Here is a 16,252-nt window from a genome sequence, read left to right as displayed (position 1 = left end):
GACCCATACCCAATCGGGATATAGCATATTTTGATCTTCCTAGAAAAAGTCCTTGCTCCTTTGCAATCAATCTCTCCAACTGAGTAGAGACAACCTCTTTTTTTTTGTATTTTTTAATGTTTATTTGTTCTTTGAGAGAGAGAGAGACAGAGAGAGAGAGAGAGAGAGAGAGAGAGAGAGAGAGAGAGAGCGCACAAGCAGGGGAGGAGCATAGAGAGGGAGACACAGAATGTAGAGTAGGCTTCAGGCTCTAAGGTGTCAGCACAGAGCCCGGCATGGGGCTCGAACTCACAAACTGTGAGATCATGACCTGAGTCGAAGTTGGATGTTTAACCTACTGAGCCACTCAGGTGCCCCAGACAACTTCTATTCTGACCTCTATTAGTTTAGATAATTTGTGCTTCTCCCCAAACCTTCTAGAGAGGAATTATATAGCTTTCTATATACAGATATGTTCTGCATATCAGTAGCTTGTTTCTTTTTGTCTCTGAGTGATAGCTCATTTGTATGAATATATCTCAATGTGTTTGTTCATTCACCTGTTGATGAGCATTAGTTGTTTTCAGTGTTTGACTATTGCTAATAAAATGAATCCAGATCCATTCAATGAAATGCAAGGAGATACTTATAGCTACATTTTAGAGTATAGGGAAGAAGTGGTAAGAGATCATGCTGAGAAAACTATGGGGACAGTAATTAAATACTTTATTTTGCTCAGGGAGTTTGATTTTAATTGTCAAAATGATAGGGACCATTTGAGGAAACAATGTGTCAGATAATCATTTCAGAAATACTACTTGGGGGATAATGAGCAAAACTCATTACTGTCTATAGGCTGTACATCACAGGAGGAAAAAAGGTATTGCTCAGAATTAAAGTATGCCAACTATTTCCTGTGAGTTAAAGCATAAAAGAGTAAGTTAGCATGTTAAGTTAGTAGGTGCATGTTTGGGGAAGAGGTTTTATGGGCACTCTGGTATAAGAAGTAAGCACCCTACGCATATACAGATCAGTCAGCCATAGGTTTGGGGGGATCACCTGGCAGAACTGTGGAATGTTCTGCACTGTCAGTGCGGAGCCTGACTCAGGGTTCAAACCCACGGACTGTGAGTTGGACGCTTAACTGACTGAGCCACCCAGGTGCCCCTACTTTAAAATTCTTATATCCTGATTGGTACCATTCAGAACAATCAGACCAAGGGTGGGTTTCGGTCTGCAGGGTCCAGAGGAAGCAGTGCGAGACTTAAGAACACAGGGGAGCCTGAACATATCCATCGCCTAATTTTTCTTTATTTTAGAAACTGCCCGGGGCACCTGAGTGTCTCAGTAGGTTAAGTGTCTGACTGCGGCTTGGATCAAAAATAAATAAACTTTTAAATAAATGAATGAATGAATGAATGAATACATACATACCTACATGCATACTGCCTAAGCCTGGACCTGTTTGTCTAGGGTAGTTATGAATGTTTGCTCATTAGGTACCAGAGACAAAGTATGTAAGAGAATGAGAAATTGTCTTCTGATTTTGTAATTTAATGGATTAGAATTATTGGCTTCAGCACTATAAGTGTATTACTCTGCAAAGGGCATTAGTATACTGTATCGTTTTATTCTCACTGGAGTCTCACGCCCTCTCGGAAATCTCACTGGATAATTTTTCCCTTAGAGTAAGTAGCTCATTTGGGATCACAGAGCTAGTGACAGAGCCAGGACTTTTCCTTCAAATTTTTTTTCCATCACACAATCCACTAGCTACAGAATTCACAAGTTTTTCATACAAGTAAAAGGCACAATGGTTTACTACAAATACTGTGACCATCCTAGGTGCAGTGACATTATCAATTTTAATTATCACTGGTCATATCAAAGGGATATAGAAGGGGCTGTCTCTACTGATATTTATTTTTAACTGAGATATAATTGACATATAACATTGAATTCGTTTCAGATGAACAACATGATGATTTGCTATATGTATGTATTGAGAAATGACTACCACAGTAAGTTTAGTTAAGACCCAGTACCACACATTGTTAAATAATTTTTTCCTTGTGATGAGAACTTTTAAGATCAATTCTCTAACAATTTTCAAATATTCAATACAGTATTGTTAACAATAGTTCCCATGTTGTACATTATACCTGCAGGACTTACTTATCTTATAACTGGAAGCTTGTGTCTTTTGACCACTTTCACCTACATTGCCCACCCTCCAAACTTGGAAGCAAACCAAAATTTCAATCATTATATATTCAAACTTAGCACCAAATGATGCTTAGGACATAAATAAATATCTCTCGAGTGAATAAATTAATGAAGGAAGCTACTCAAACAGGAAACCAAACAAGTGTTAAATGTCATAGAGTCATTTGTCTCTGTAATTGTCGATAGGTCATTAGCCAGGACCATTTTTGGTGTGATGTCAATGAAAGCCTTATTGCATTCAGCACAAGAGGAAAAAGGAAAAGAAAGTAAACATGCTAAAAGTAGACACATGCAGATCTGTATATTAAGCAGGATTTAATTCAGCAGTGAATGCCAGAAAAAAAATGGCTTACATATATTATAGTTAATTTCTCTCTCACATTCAATAATTACAAATCTAATAAGAAAAGACTTTCTGTGGTGGAATTTGGTGTCAGTGATGACTGAGATTCCTTTATCTTCAACTTTATCATTATGCTTCTAATTCCACACATCCCCTGAATTTATTAGAAAACATATTTATACTTAAATTATTTCTGTATGTCCTTATTTATGCTTTATTATGAATTCTTCAGTTCATCAAAATATTCTTAGGTGTATAGAGAATGATTTTTTCAACATTTTTTATTTTTATTTTTTTATTTTTTTTTTTTATTTTTGGGACAGAGAGAGACAGAGCATGAACGGGGGAGGGGCAGAGAGAGAGGGAGACACAGAATCGGAAACAGGCTCCAGGCTCCGAGCCATCAGTCCAGAGCCTGACGCGGGGCTCGAACTCACGGAGCGTGAGATCGTGACCTGGCTGAAGTCGGACGCTTAACCGACTGCGCCACCCAGGCGCCCCTAGAGAATGATTTTTTAAGACAGAAAGGACTTGAAGGTGTTTGCAATCTATTCAGAGTGAGCTAGGATACGCTTTAATGTGGAAATCACAGGGGGAAAGAGTGAGTAATTGAAGGGTCAACTTCCCTGAGGAGATAGGATAGGATTCATAGGACTGCTTGATGTATTATCTTTGAATGCAAAAAATAATTGTCCTTTCAGACTACAGGGGAAAGAAGTAAATATACAGAAATAAATATACACAGTATTCTTATGGGTGTGGGATTTAAAGTTAATGGCACTCCATTAAGCCTCAATTTTCACTGTGAATTTGTAGGTGATTTTATTTGTTGGGACAGGGTGATTTGCTACTTCGGAGGATGGCAAAGAGAGCCTATCAAGGAATATTAAAATATAATTGTTCTTAGCATTATTAATGGCCCAATTTAAGTGGTGGTCATAAATTTGTGGTGATATCAATTTGGCCAAACTCTTAGTTTCTGCAGTAAGCCCTATGGCTGGGGTATAAAAGAAGAGAAGGGAGTCTGACTCATGACTTAGGGTATTCTGGGAAAATCACCAAGAGACATGGACAAGGGCATCAAAAATGCAGAAAAGAGAAGTCAAAGCCATAAAGTTTGCAGTATAACAAGAAAAAGTCATGAAGAAAGTGGATGTCAGACTAGGGACGGTCATGGGGAGACTGATGTTAATAATGGGTTTGCAAAGGGATAGAAGATTATGGCCATAAATTGGCTTTTTGATTTTAAAAGGGAACTTGTGGGTTGCTGAAGTGTAGTAAAAAGTGCAGCCCATTAGTGCCTAAGAAGTAAAGGACTTTTCAGGAGATGTGTCTGATGAGTTATACATACCGATAAACCGAGGATCTCCATCCTCAAAGAATGAAAAGTGATGAGTGGAGGATTTTATAGACGACCTCAGGGAGGAGGGGAAGTGGTATACAGTTGGAGCTCATAGCCAAGAAGCAACACACTCACTAGCATGCTTTCCACTGAGGAGCTGATAATTTACTTTATATTGGATTTTGATTCAAGCTGCAAGAGTTGCTTTATTCATAGCAATTTCTTAATATTTAAACTGTAAGTATTATTTTTATATTAAATTACAGTTCAGATTTTTACTTTCCTTTTGACCCTCTTCCCACTACTCTGTGTTTTGCCTATTTTTTTTTAAGTTTTATTTATTTATTTTGAGAGAGAGAGTGCATACACAGAGCAGGGGCAGAGAAAGAGAATTCTAAATAGGCTCCACACTGTCAGCACAGAGCCCAATATGGGGCTCAAACCCATGAACCATGAGATCATGACCTGAACTGAAACCAAGAGTCAGATAATTGACTGAGCCACCCAGGGACCCCTGTTTGCCTGTTTTAACTGCCTGCATATCATTTAACCTCATTGCTCCCTTGCATGAAGTTCAGTACCATCTCAAGTTCACTACCAACCCCAGACATTCTTAATTTTCTCTTGGACTAGTCTAATAGACTCCTACACAGTCTACCAGTAAAATCATAATTAGTCTTCCCCAAGCTGCTTTTCCTAATCTACTTCTCATTATTGCTAAATTTATCTTAGTGAGGCAGAGCTTTGAGCATCAATGGCATAGTTCCTTAAAAAATATGTCATGGTGTGCCATGCTTTTAGTAAGTGAAATCTACACTCTTTAATTGGGCATTCAATCCTTTGTATTTTTCTCACCATGCCTCCCTAATTTTTAAGTATGTCTCTCACTATATCTTTAAATTTTTTTGAATGTTTATTTTTGAGAGACAGAAAGAGACAGAGCACAAGAGGAGGAGGGGACACAGAGAGGGAGACACAGAATCTGAAGCAGGCTCCAGGTTCTGAGCTGTCAGCACAGATCCCAACATGGGGCTCAAACCCATGAATTGTGAGATCATGACCTGAGCTGAGGTTGGATGCTTAACTGACTGAGCCCCCAGGAGCCTCATGTCTATGTCTTTTACAAAGATTCTATGCTATTGGTTCCCAAAATGTAGCCAATGATCAGAATATCCAAGCTGTTGAAGACTGAATCCTATGTTTGACTAGGAACAAAAGAATTTTTTTTTCACAAGATAAATGGTTGATTCTGATATCTGATAGATTTGCAAACTACTGTTCTAAATATTCAACATGAAACATACATCATATGTTTTTTCTCATCTGATCCATTTCACTTGCAGGGTCCTTCTCCATTTCTAGCTAATGAATTGCAGTCAAAACTTCTCAGACCTAGTTCCCAGTTTGCCTCATCCTGAAGTTCCAGGTACCGTGCTAAGCACTTTACTTACATTCTTACATTTAATCTTCAACTCTGCTATGAGATAGATATAATTGATGCTACGAAAGCTGTCCAAGAATGTACACACCTAGAAATCAGCACCAGGATTTGAACAGAAGCTGCCAAAACCCAAAATATTAAGAGAAAAGCATATTTTATTGGGACTTACACCAATTATACAAACCCTATTCACTTATTTTATATCAATTATCTTGCCACATGATTTTATGATCTTGTATAATGGTAATTCTACCTTGTTGAAATGTTTACTTATGATATTTGTTTTAGCTTCAGCTGTGTTTTCTTTTAGATTGGTTCCTGTCACTGAAATCTGCAATGGGGAAAAGCATTACAGAATCACAACTTTTCAAGCTATAGTGATTGAATTGTGATTAACTTGATTCACTAAACATCGATTCATCTCTTCTTAGATATCTAAAGGTATACAAAATAGCAAAATATGGTGATAAGTAATAGTTTCTAGAAATATCAGAGGCTCAGGAAGGAGTGCCCTGGGGCAAGGAGAGGGGTCTGGAAGGTGGACAATTTAGTATCTCAATTTGTAAGGTATAAGAGTAAATGAAAATAACTTTTATCCATTTATGAAAGGTAAAGACAAGTTTTCCCCCTTACCTTTTCCCTTAGAGTGTTTTCTTGGACACATATTAAAACTGGGTCCTTCTACTAACCTTTGCAGGGGTTTTTAAATGTTCATTTATTTATTCTGAGAGACAGAGAGAGAGAGAGCACATACAGGAGCAGGGGAGGGGCAGAGAGAAGGACAGAGAAAATCCCAAGCAGGCCGCATGGTGTCATTGCAGAGCCCCATGAAGGGTTCAGTCTCACAAGATCATGACCTGAGACAAAATCAAGAGTTGGATGCTCAACTGACTGAGCCACTCAGGCGCCCTCTTCCTCTAACCTTTGGAACAGAGAGACTGATCTCCCTGAGGATTAAGCCCAGTCTCCATTTGCCCAAATAGGACCTTCTGGATTATTAGTCCCATTCTGGAATTCATCTTGTTTAGGTAAAAGCACTTGTTTTCTTGTGGTCATAAAAATTCTTAGTCTTGGAAAATCCCAAGTTAATTTTCTAGCACTGCCTTAGAAACAGATTTCTAGTCATGCCATGTTTTCTTAAAAGTTACATGCTTATACTGAATATTGCCTATTTCTGAACTTCTAAATGAAGCAAAACTATATTTTTGGAAAGCAACAACATTTCTTACATGTCCTCCTTGATGTCTTCATTACATGTCCCCTTTTTGTACAGCGTTTTCCCATTATTGCATTATTCTCAAAACAAGCTTATAAAAAGCACATAAAGATGCTACCTTCTCTCCCATATACAAATGCCAGAATTGATATACAGAGATGGCTAAGAATTTGTCCAGTAAGATATGTATAGGAAGGAGGACTGAGGCAATAACCATCCTTCTGGTGTTCTGCCCATCAGTCTTCCTCTTTTCTGTCAGTTTTGACAGGTGTTTTGAACATGACAGAATCCTTGGAAGAACCGCTCCTTTCTCCTACAACTTATGGCAGAAGCAAGCAGGCTGGCCTGCCTCCCCATACCTCCACCTCAATATCTTAAACCACTGAGCAAAGAAAAGCAGTTAAAACAATCAGGAAACAAATATGTAGCTCTGTAAAAATGTCACGAAAATTAATACTCAAAGTGCTCTATGACTGTATCATAATGATTCTCAAGCTGATATTTTATCTTCATAGCAAATGCCAAAGAAACTCCACCGAGATTGAAATTAGAAAATAATATTAAGCTGAAGGAAACAGAACAAAATAATATTTTCATTTTATCTCTCAAATCAGGACTTATCTGACTAATAACATTTCTGGGTTCATGTGTATTTAGCAATTTACTGAGGGCTACGCTGATATTTCAGGGATTCTTGTGAATCCTATGAAATAAATGAGTTTGCTGGGGACTGTGTGGCAGATAGCAGTCAATTGTTTTTACTAGTTAAATCTATTGATGATATAAGAAGAAAATAACAGACCTGTGAAAACTGCAATAGGAATTAAATGGCTGATTTTGTTGGAACACAGCGTATGTGTCTTGTTTTGAAGTGTATATAACTAGAGGGTTTTTAATGAAGAGAAAAATGTAGTTTTGTATTGATCTTTTCTCTTAATGTTCCCTCATTTCCTCTTTTGAAATCTGATAGTACTTTGTGCAATCTTGAGATACTTGTAATGAATTACATTACTCTAGAGTAATTTATAGTCCTTTTAAGCTGTTGCTGAGTACGTTTCTCCAGGTTAGGCACATGCTGGATATTCCCCTTCTTCCTATAACACCTAGCTCAGTATCTGGTTAAAAACATGTTTGAATATTGAAAAAATTATTCAAAATCATGATTAATAAAAACCTTTCCCAAAATTTTTCCGTCAGAACCTCTACTTCCTTGGATTTTTCCGGGAGGAAGATGAAATTTGCCAGCATGATCGGTATAAATTTTGCAAGATTACGGGATAGAACTCACAGTCAAGCATTATTACCTAACATCCTTCTAAAGGATGGAGGCAGCTTGCCAACTAGCTGTCTTTGCTATTCTAAGATGTAGCTTTAACTTTCTAAAGTTTAAATATTGCTACTAAGGTTTTGCTTTTAAATCTTTCTTCAGCTTTTCAAATATGTCTCGTGGACTATTTTACAGTTATCCTGAGCTGTGTGGCGAAGTGGGGTGGGGGTGGAGCAGGGTTCAAGGACAGTTTCTAATGTCCCAGAGAATTAAGGAAATGGAGAGAGTCCTACATGAAGAAATGTGTGGCTGTGCAAACAGAAGTCCTGTGGTAGATAACATTCTATAGGATGTCATTTCTTTGAAATTCTAACATTACATCAATAAATATTCTTTTTGGCATGTCAAGGACATTTATCTCAAAAATTTTTTATCAAAAACATAAATATACTCATTAATCTTTTACCAGCTGATACTCTAAGATAAATATAAGTGTTAGAGAAATAAGCTTGGAAAGGGCAGCACAGGCAAAATAAATGTTTGTTCAAAAGGGGAATTTAAAAGTGTCAACAAGGAGTATCTTAGATCTCCATAGGAGATATGGCTAGAGGTAAGAGATCAAGTCCACTTGCTTCGCAATTTTACTGTAGGCCTGCCCTGGATAAGGGTGAGCATTTCATTAGCCATTGGCGTCCCTTCTTAGCATTTATTCTTGGTACTTGAGAAGAGACTCTATCTTATAATGACACTAAAGCTGCTTTTCCTCTCCTGGGAGCTGTGTTAACAATAGCACATTCCTTTAGCAATCACTGTGAGTGGCAAGGCAAGGACGCCTTCCATTCTGATGCTGTCTGGAAATGTTCTCCTGCATTCTTCAAGCTCCAGATTAATCTGAAGCCTCTGCTCACACATTGTGCTGCTATTAGTATTATATCTGCTGCATGGATATGAAGAGATAATATCAAGTGATGAATAATGTATTCTAAAAATACAGCCCAAAAAAGTAAGGTTGACATTTTATTATAGTAGAATCTATGGAATCAAATTTACGCTTGTCAAAAGATCATAAATGGCCTTTGAAAAACCATGGCAAAAGAGATTTCCAACTATAACAGAAGTCATTTAGTGGCTGGAAAGGTCAGAAATATCCGCCAAGGTCAAAAGAATTGAGAGAATTACATTTTATCTTTTGCTTTTCATGTGAACAATGATTCACCCATCAGATACTCAGAAGAAAGCTGTATTTTGTATGGCTGTAAGATTAGCTGATACTATCTGTAAGTTGATATTAATTTCCTTGTTTGCTGAAATTGACTGGACAGAACATGTTTCTGTTTAATGCTTCAGAATACTAAGTTCTTTTTTATATTTATGAATATATAATTTTGGTTGGTTCATGAATAGAAAAATAGAAAATTGTAAAAATATGGGTTTTTTTGGAAGTGAAGGTCATAGCATTCATACAATTTTCAAAGGGTTCCTATATGCCAGAAACAGCTGGCATACACAAATTGAGATAGTCTGGAGAGATTTAAATAGGAGACTACGTATAAAGTGTGGGAAGTTATAGGAAAATCATGTTGATAACGCAATATTCTTGGGCTTATACCATACAAGAAGAGAACCACCAAGGAGAGGGAAAGTGGTAAGAGGGAAGGGTAACTGGAAGAAGAGGCATAGAGGCCCATGCAGAGATAGCTTCCTGACAGTAACCGTGAACTTCGGTTGATAGGTGATACCATCTGAAGGTGATCTCTCCTTCTTCCTCCCAGGTGGGAGCCAGAAGATGCTCTGATCTCATTCTCATTTCACTTTCTGTTCTCGCAGTCATACACTAATTGGCAGAACCCCAGAATCCAGTGGGCAAAGAAACCTGTGATGTAGGCCAAGTGGAAGAGTCTCCAAGGACATTGAAAAAGATGATAATGGTAGGAACTGGATCCAGAGAATGAATGAACAAATGAATGAATGAATGAATGAATGAATGAATAGTTACACATGTATAATATTATATATAGTGTTATACACATTTACATATAATGTATATAGGTATATATTTTTAACTATGTTAATATAACTGTATATCTATATCTATATTTATATATGTATCATCTATATCTAGCTCAGTTCTACCACTAAAGCAAGGTTACCTCTTGTTAACTCATTTTCTCCTGCAAAGTAGAAATGTGTCTCCTTGTGACTCTCACATTTGTTCAAATTCTTATTCTTAACTCTCCAGAGCATGGTTTGCTATTCCTTAAATATTTGAATACATTTAGCATTTTCCTTTTAACTCATCTCTTCTCCAGTTTTAGCTAACAAGATTATCAAGAATTTCTCCTGTTATATCTAATGGGGTAGTTTAGATTCTAAAGTTAGCAAGAATGGTGGAAATGAGCATAGTTAAAATAAAATTACATTTTAAATCACTTACACCATCCATATAACATGTATACATTGTTTAATGAATGCAGTATTGTATTGGAGAGCCACGACAAAGGCAACAAAAGCAAAGTCTACATGTAGCTATGTGGGAATTGAAGCTATTTTATCTCATATGTGACTACAAATCCACAGTGGTGAATGGAAAAGGAAGGAAAAATTCTAACATGTTCCTAATTGCCTGTAGGGTTTATGCCATTCTGTTTTAATATGGAGTCTCTCTAGTTTTTATAAATCTGTGTTTGTTTCTTCCTGCAAGGATTAAAGAAATGAGTGAAGTGAAATCTTTGGAGAAGATTATAAGACATAAGTTAAATGTGTATATGTTATATTTCTACAATGTATAGTTTCTACTCTCCTCTCAACTCCCAAAACCCTCTTCTTGGAGCACTATTTCATCAGTATTTCTTGTCTAAGATATTTAGACTTGGACATGACACCCCAGTTTTGAATTCCCTATGTAGAGGATAGAGAATAATAATACCTTAGACTTAAAACTATAATGCACTTACTATAACCAATAATTGCATTGCTACATTGGTTAATTTATATTAAATTAAAATCTTTAACTTTTTAAAATAAGAGCTGTTATTTAATTAGGCACTGATAAATTGAGAACCTATGTAATTTATAACCCAAATACATGCCAATTGATTGGTCTTCGATAAATATTTTTTTGAAGTCACCTAACCTGTTGCAAGAAAATTGTAAGAAATGAGATACATAAGTTTTCAAACTCTAGATGGATAAACATATTTGTGAAATATTGTAGAAGGGACTCCTTCATTACACAGATATTTGGAATTAATGAGCACAGAGGTCTTTTAATTCAATACATTCAACAAATATTCATTGAATATCTATTATGTGACAGGTGCCATAAAACAAAGTTACAATTAATAAGTAATTCATGATCCCTAGCCTAGGACTGCAGTTTGGTAGGTTGACAATATGTATGCCGAAGTTAGGGGTGGTGCTTGAAAAGATAAATGATGCTGTGAGGGAACAGTGTAGTTAGTCTTCCTCGGGGATGAAGGTAAGGTATGTGCATGGTAGAAATTCTTCACAAAAGATATAACAGGAATCTTGAAAGATACAAAGAAAGAGTGGGGGCCTCAAAAAAGATACTCCAGGATAGGAAGCAGCATCAATGGTTCATTAATATTAAACTAATGTCTCCTACAGAGCTACAGAGATCATAGAGGTATAGAGAATATAGGGATATAACCAGAGAAACAAGTAAGAAAAATATTAAGATCTCTACCAGACTTGTATTTTGTACAAGTCCTATGAGCCTTGAGAGCCAATAAAACACTTTAAATTAAGGTGTGATTCAAAAATACCTGTCTACCAGGGTGCCTGGGTGGCTCCGGAGGTTAAGTGTCCAACTCCTGATTTTGGCTGAGATCATGATCTCATGGTTCCTGGGATTGAGCCCCACATCAGGCTCTGTGGAGCCAGTGGGGAGTCTGCTTGGGATTCTCTCTCTCCCTCTCCCTCTGCCCCTCTCCTGCTTGTGTGCATGTGCTCTCTCTCTCTCTTTCTTAAAATAAATAAATAAACATGAAAAAAGGAAAATAAATCTCTACCACATGGAGGATGAAGTAGATTTGGTATAATGAGGTTTTGAACTAACATAGTAGCAGTGGAAGTGGAAAGATGGGGAAATATGATGAAATCAATCACTCAGTAGAACTTCATGTTTTGACAAAGAGTTAGCATATCTCACATCTGGCTTGTTAAACCAGGTAGATAGTTGGGGCACGTGGGTGGCTCCATGGGTTAAGTGCCCAGCTCTTGATTTCACTCAGGTCATGATCTCATAGTTTGTGGGTTCCAGCCCTGCCTTGGGCTTTGCATTGACATTATGAAGCCTGTTTGGGATTCTCTCTCTCTCTCTCTCTCTCTCTCTCTCTCTCTCTGCCCCTCCCCTGATAATGCTCTCCTTCTCTCTCTCTCAAAAATAAATAAAAACTAAAAAAAAAAAAAAAAGAAAGAAAGAAAGAGAAAAAACTAGGTAGATTGAGTTGGGTTTACCAGAAAAAGATCTGAGCATGAGAAGATTTACAGGTAAACACTTTGGCCCTTTAACTCTTAGGTTCCTTTGAGACACATAATTTTCAAAGTAGACAGTTCAATATATGATTCTAGAAACCAGAAAAAAATGTATGGGATGAATAAATATACTAGAGAGTAAAATTAAAAAAAAAAAGATATATGGTTGCAGGCATATTATACAATAGGGAAAGAGAGGGCCAAGATCAAAACCTTCTTCTTTTTCTTTTTTTTTTTTTGATCAAAATTTTTTTTAAGTGGAGGGGTGCCTGGGTGGCTTGGTCAGTTAAGCGTCCGACTTCGGCTCAGGTCATGATCTCACGGTCCGTGAGTTCGAGCCCGCGTCGGCTCTGTGCTGACCGCTCAGAGCCTGCAGCCTGTTTCGGATTCTGTGTCTCCCTCTCTCTCTGCCCCTTCCCTGTTCATGCTCTGTCTCTCTCTGTCTCAAAAATAAATAAACATTAAAAAAAATTTAAAAAAAATTTTAAGTGGAAAAGGACTCATCAAAGGGCGATGTGAAGAAAAAGAGAGTCATCAATATTATCAGAAGTCAAAGGCTGATAAAATTGGATGAGGTCATTGAACTTGGTGATTAGATGTCATTGGTAAACTTGCTAGAGGAGAGAGGTATCCGTGGAGAAATTGTGGTAGAAGTTCCACGTGCACTGAAAGGTGAAAGGCTGGGCTGGGAAGAGGGAATGTAGTCATGAGCTTAGACTCTTGTATAGTCGGTGAGTGTGGGCTGTTCTCTTCAGGTGCTTTGCTTTCAACAGAAGAGTGACAGAATTATAGGGTGGAGGGGTTTGGGAGTTATACATAAAGAAAAATGAACAAGAAGCTCCAGGAAGTGGGGAAACATTGAAAACACAAGAAAAGGACTGTTGAGGGAGCAAGTTTTGACATGAGAAGGCAACAGATCAGATAATGAGCACAGGAAGAAGAAGGAGCCAAAAGGAGGCAATGCTTTTTGAGAATGGGAGAAATAAGGAGAGTGGATTGAGATTTAGACGAATTTGTAAGTAAGAATACTGACCAAGTTAGCGTCTGATAGGTTATTTGCTCTCTGTTAGTTTTTGGAAACTGAGAATGTTGGAATTGTATTTTAAGAATTGGGGCAAGTTGATTGATGAAATGGAAAAGGGCTTCTGGGGCCTGTGCAGAGTTGTTATGGGCTGAATTGTGTTCTCTGGGAAGAAAAAAAAAATAATGTTGAAGACCTAACCACGAGTATTTTAGAATGTGGCTGCATTTGGCGATAGGCTGTTTACAGAAGAGATTAAGGTAAAATGAAGTCATTACAGTAGCCCCAAATTCAATACAACTCATATCCTTATAAGAAGAGAAAATTTGGTTGCAGATATGTACTGAGGGAAGACCATGTGAAGATACAAGAAGATGGCCATCCATAAGCCAGAGAGAGTGACCTGGAACACACCCTTCATGGCCTTCCGAAGAAACCACCCAGGTGACACCTTGATCTTGGACTTGGCCTCGAAAACTGAAAAAACTAAATTTCTGTTGTTTAAGCCACCTAGTCCATGGTACTTGTTATGGAAGCCCGAGCAAGTTAATACAGAGGTAAACTAAAAATAAAAGCATATTTTTATAGTGATATGTTATTTTGCTCTTCAAGATTTGGTGCTCCAGGAAGAGATGCATAAAAGTTATATTTTATGTAGTATGTGATAACTATTTTTTTTAATAGTATATGTGTCATTGTCCTCCAGCGAAAGAACAAAATATCAAAATGATGTTAAATTTGGACTGATATGTATGAGAATAAGTGGTATATAATATATATCTACATAATTAATGTAAAATTTAAATAACACAAGTAAGGAAGAAAATTGGAAAAACAAGAAAGAAGGTGATAGGCAGTTAAGGAGGAAAGAATCAACTAAATATTTATTAAGGCTTACCACCAGGAAACATGTTTCACTAATACGTCTAAATTCACTCCTTAAAACAGCCTCTAGGATTAATATTGTCATTTTACAAATAAGGGAATTGAATGTCAGAGAAGACAAATAACTCATCGAGATCATATAACTATTAAATATCAGAACTGGGATTTGAATCTAACTCATCACCTCTAAAGAATAATACAAGAGGTATAAGAATGGAAAATATAATTAGTTGCTTGGTGAGTCATTGTTTTCATTAATTCCTTTTTTGTACTATATGAAAACACATATTTGCACAATAACATTAGGTGAAAATAAACTCAAACTTTCTTTCAATTTGTTTCAGTTCTTAATAGGCAAAAGGAAACCAGTTGACGCTCCTGATAAACTACTTTGTATTGAGCGATAGTTAAAAACTTTAAGATGTGATTCTTACAAGCAGCGAAATAAAGAAAATAGATTATGTTATGTTACATTTTATGTCACCTGATGTGATAGTTACAGAAAGCCTAGTAAAAGATCAATCAAATTAAATCCTATTGTGGTTGTTAAAATGAATAATTTTATAGACCTAGCAAAAGATAAAACTTTATGGCTAGAGAAACAAAAAATTGTGTTTAATATACATTGTTTTTGTTAAACACCTATAAAATATTGGTTTTGAATTACAATTATAAGAGCAATGTACATTCTTAAATACTTTCAACAAATAACAGTAAAGTTGCTTTTCCTTCTTGTGCAATATATTGCCCACAGAGAGTTTGAAGAAATTTATAAATACATACTTAAGGAGGGCCTGTAGGTCTGGAGGATAATGTGGTAATCTGATTCCAATACTCCATCACACTCCCTGGAATAAATAAAACAAAGCAATAAACAAACATGAAATCAGCGAAGGTAGCAAATAAAACTACACATAATCCACAACTTCAGCATTACTAAGAGAGAGAATACCACAGCTTATCTACAAGCAGAGAAATAAATTCCTAAAGACTTCCTGCTGCCTGCTGCTTCCAGCCTGTGGGTTCAGAGAGCCAAGAGCAGGAGACCTAAAAGTCTCAGTGAAAAGAAGACATAGGCAAAGCACAGGAAAAAAAAAATCTCTCTCTGTCTCTGTCTCTTTCTATCTCTCTGTCTCTCATACACACACATGCACACACACATTCTCAACTAGCAAATATTTATTGAGCCTCTATCTCTCAGGAGTGAGAATTCTTACCAAAGATGCTGAGAGAAGAATCCCTTCCTCCCTTCCCTCTCCACTCCAAGAACTAAGATCTTCAGTCCAGAAGAGCCTAAAGTTGGCAGGAATGGAAATCACTAATTCTTCATGTGGGTAACTGGGAATGATGATGAGAAGGACCAATCCCAATCCTACCTCTTTTGTCCTGGACTCATGTTTCCTAGCTGTTGAGAACACAGGTTTATGTAATAGCCTCTGGTTCAATTAATATACTTCACCTTGAGAGACAAGTTTAAAAGATCAGACCAGTTCTACCCTGGAGTGAATAGTGACTTGTCCTAACTTGAATTAATAGGTATTGGGGCACAGAACTGCCTTTCTTTCCTATAGCATCTTGGACAGTATCACTGTTAAAGGGCTTATAGAGTGTCTGATATATCATCATAAAATATTCCAAACTTCTCCTTAGATTAAGGGTTCTACTTTTTTTTTTTTTTTTTTTAAAGTAGGAGTAATGGTGGTAAATAATCAAGTATATGCTGATTCTACCATTTCATACATTATGTGGCCTTCTAAGGTCAAAGCTAAAGCACCAGCTGAAGGATGTGTTTAGGACATTGTCACCAAGCAGTTAGTTGGTCTCCCTGATGGGTGGTACAGTGACAAGTTCACATTGGTCTCTACTTTTAACTGGTTTGACAGTCAATGGCAGTTGCACCTAGTAGCACTTTAGCAAGAGAGAGCCCATGCTGGGGAGCTCATGTATTATGCCACCAAGGCTATTTCATCCATAGGTCCAGTGTATGAGCACTGGAGTGTATGAGGAAAGAGGCTGGCTGAACTCTTGATGAGTC

This window comes from Neofelis nebulosa, chromosome 6 (genome assembly GCF_028018385.1).
Source record: "Neofelis nebulosa isolate mNeoNeb1 chromosome 6, mNeoNeb1.pri, whole genome shotgun sequence".
Classification (NCBI taxonomy): Eukaryota; Metazoa; Chordata; class Mammalia; order Carnivora; family Felidae; genus Neofelis; species Neofelis nebulosa.
This window is presented reverse-complemented; position numbering follows the sequence as displayed.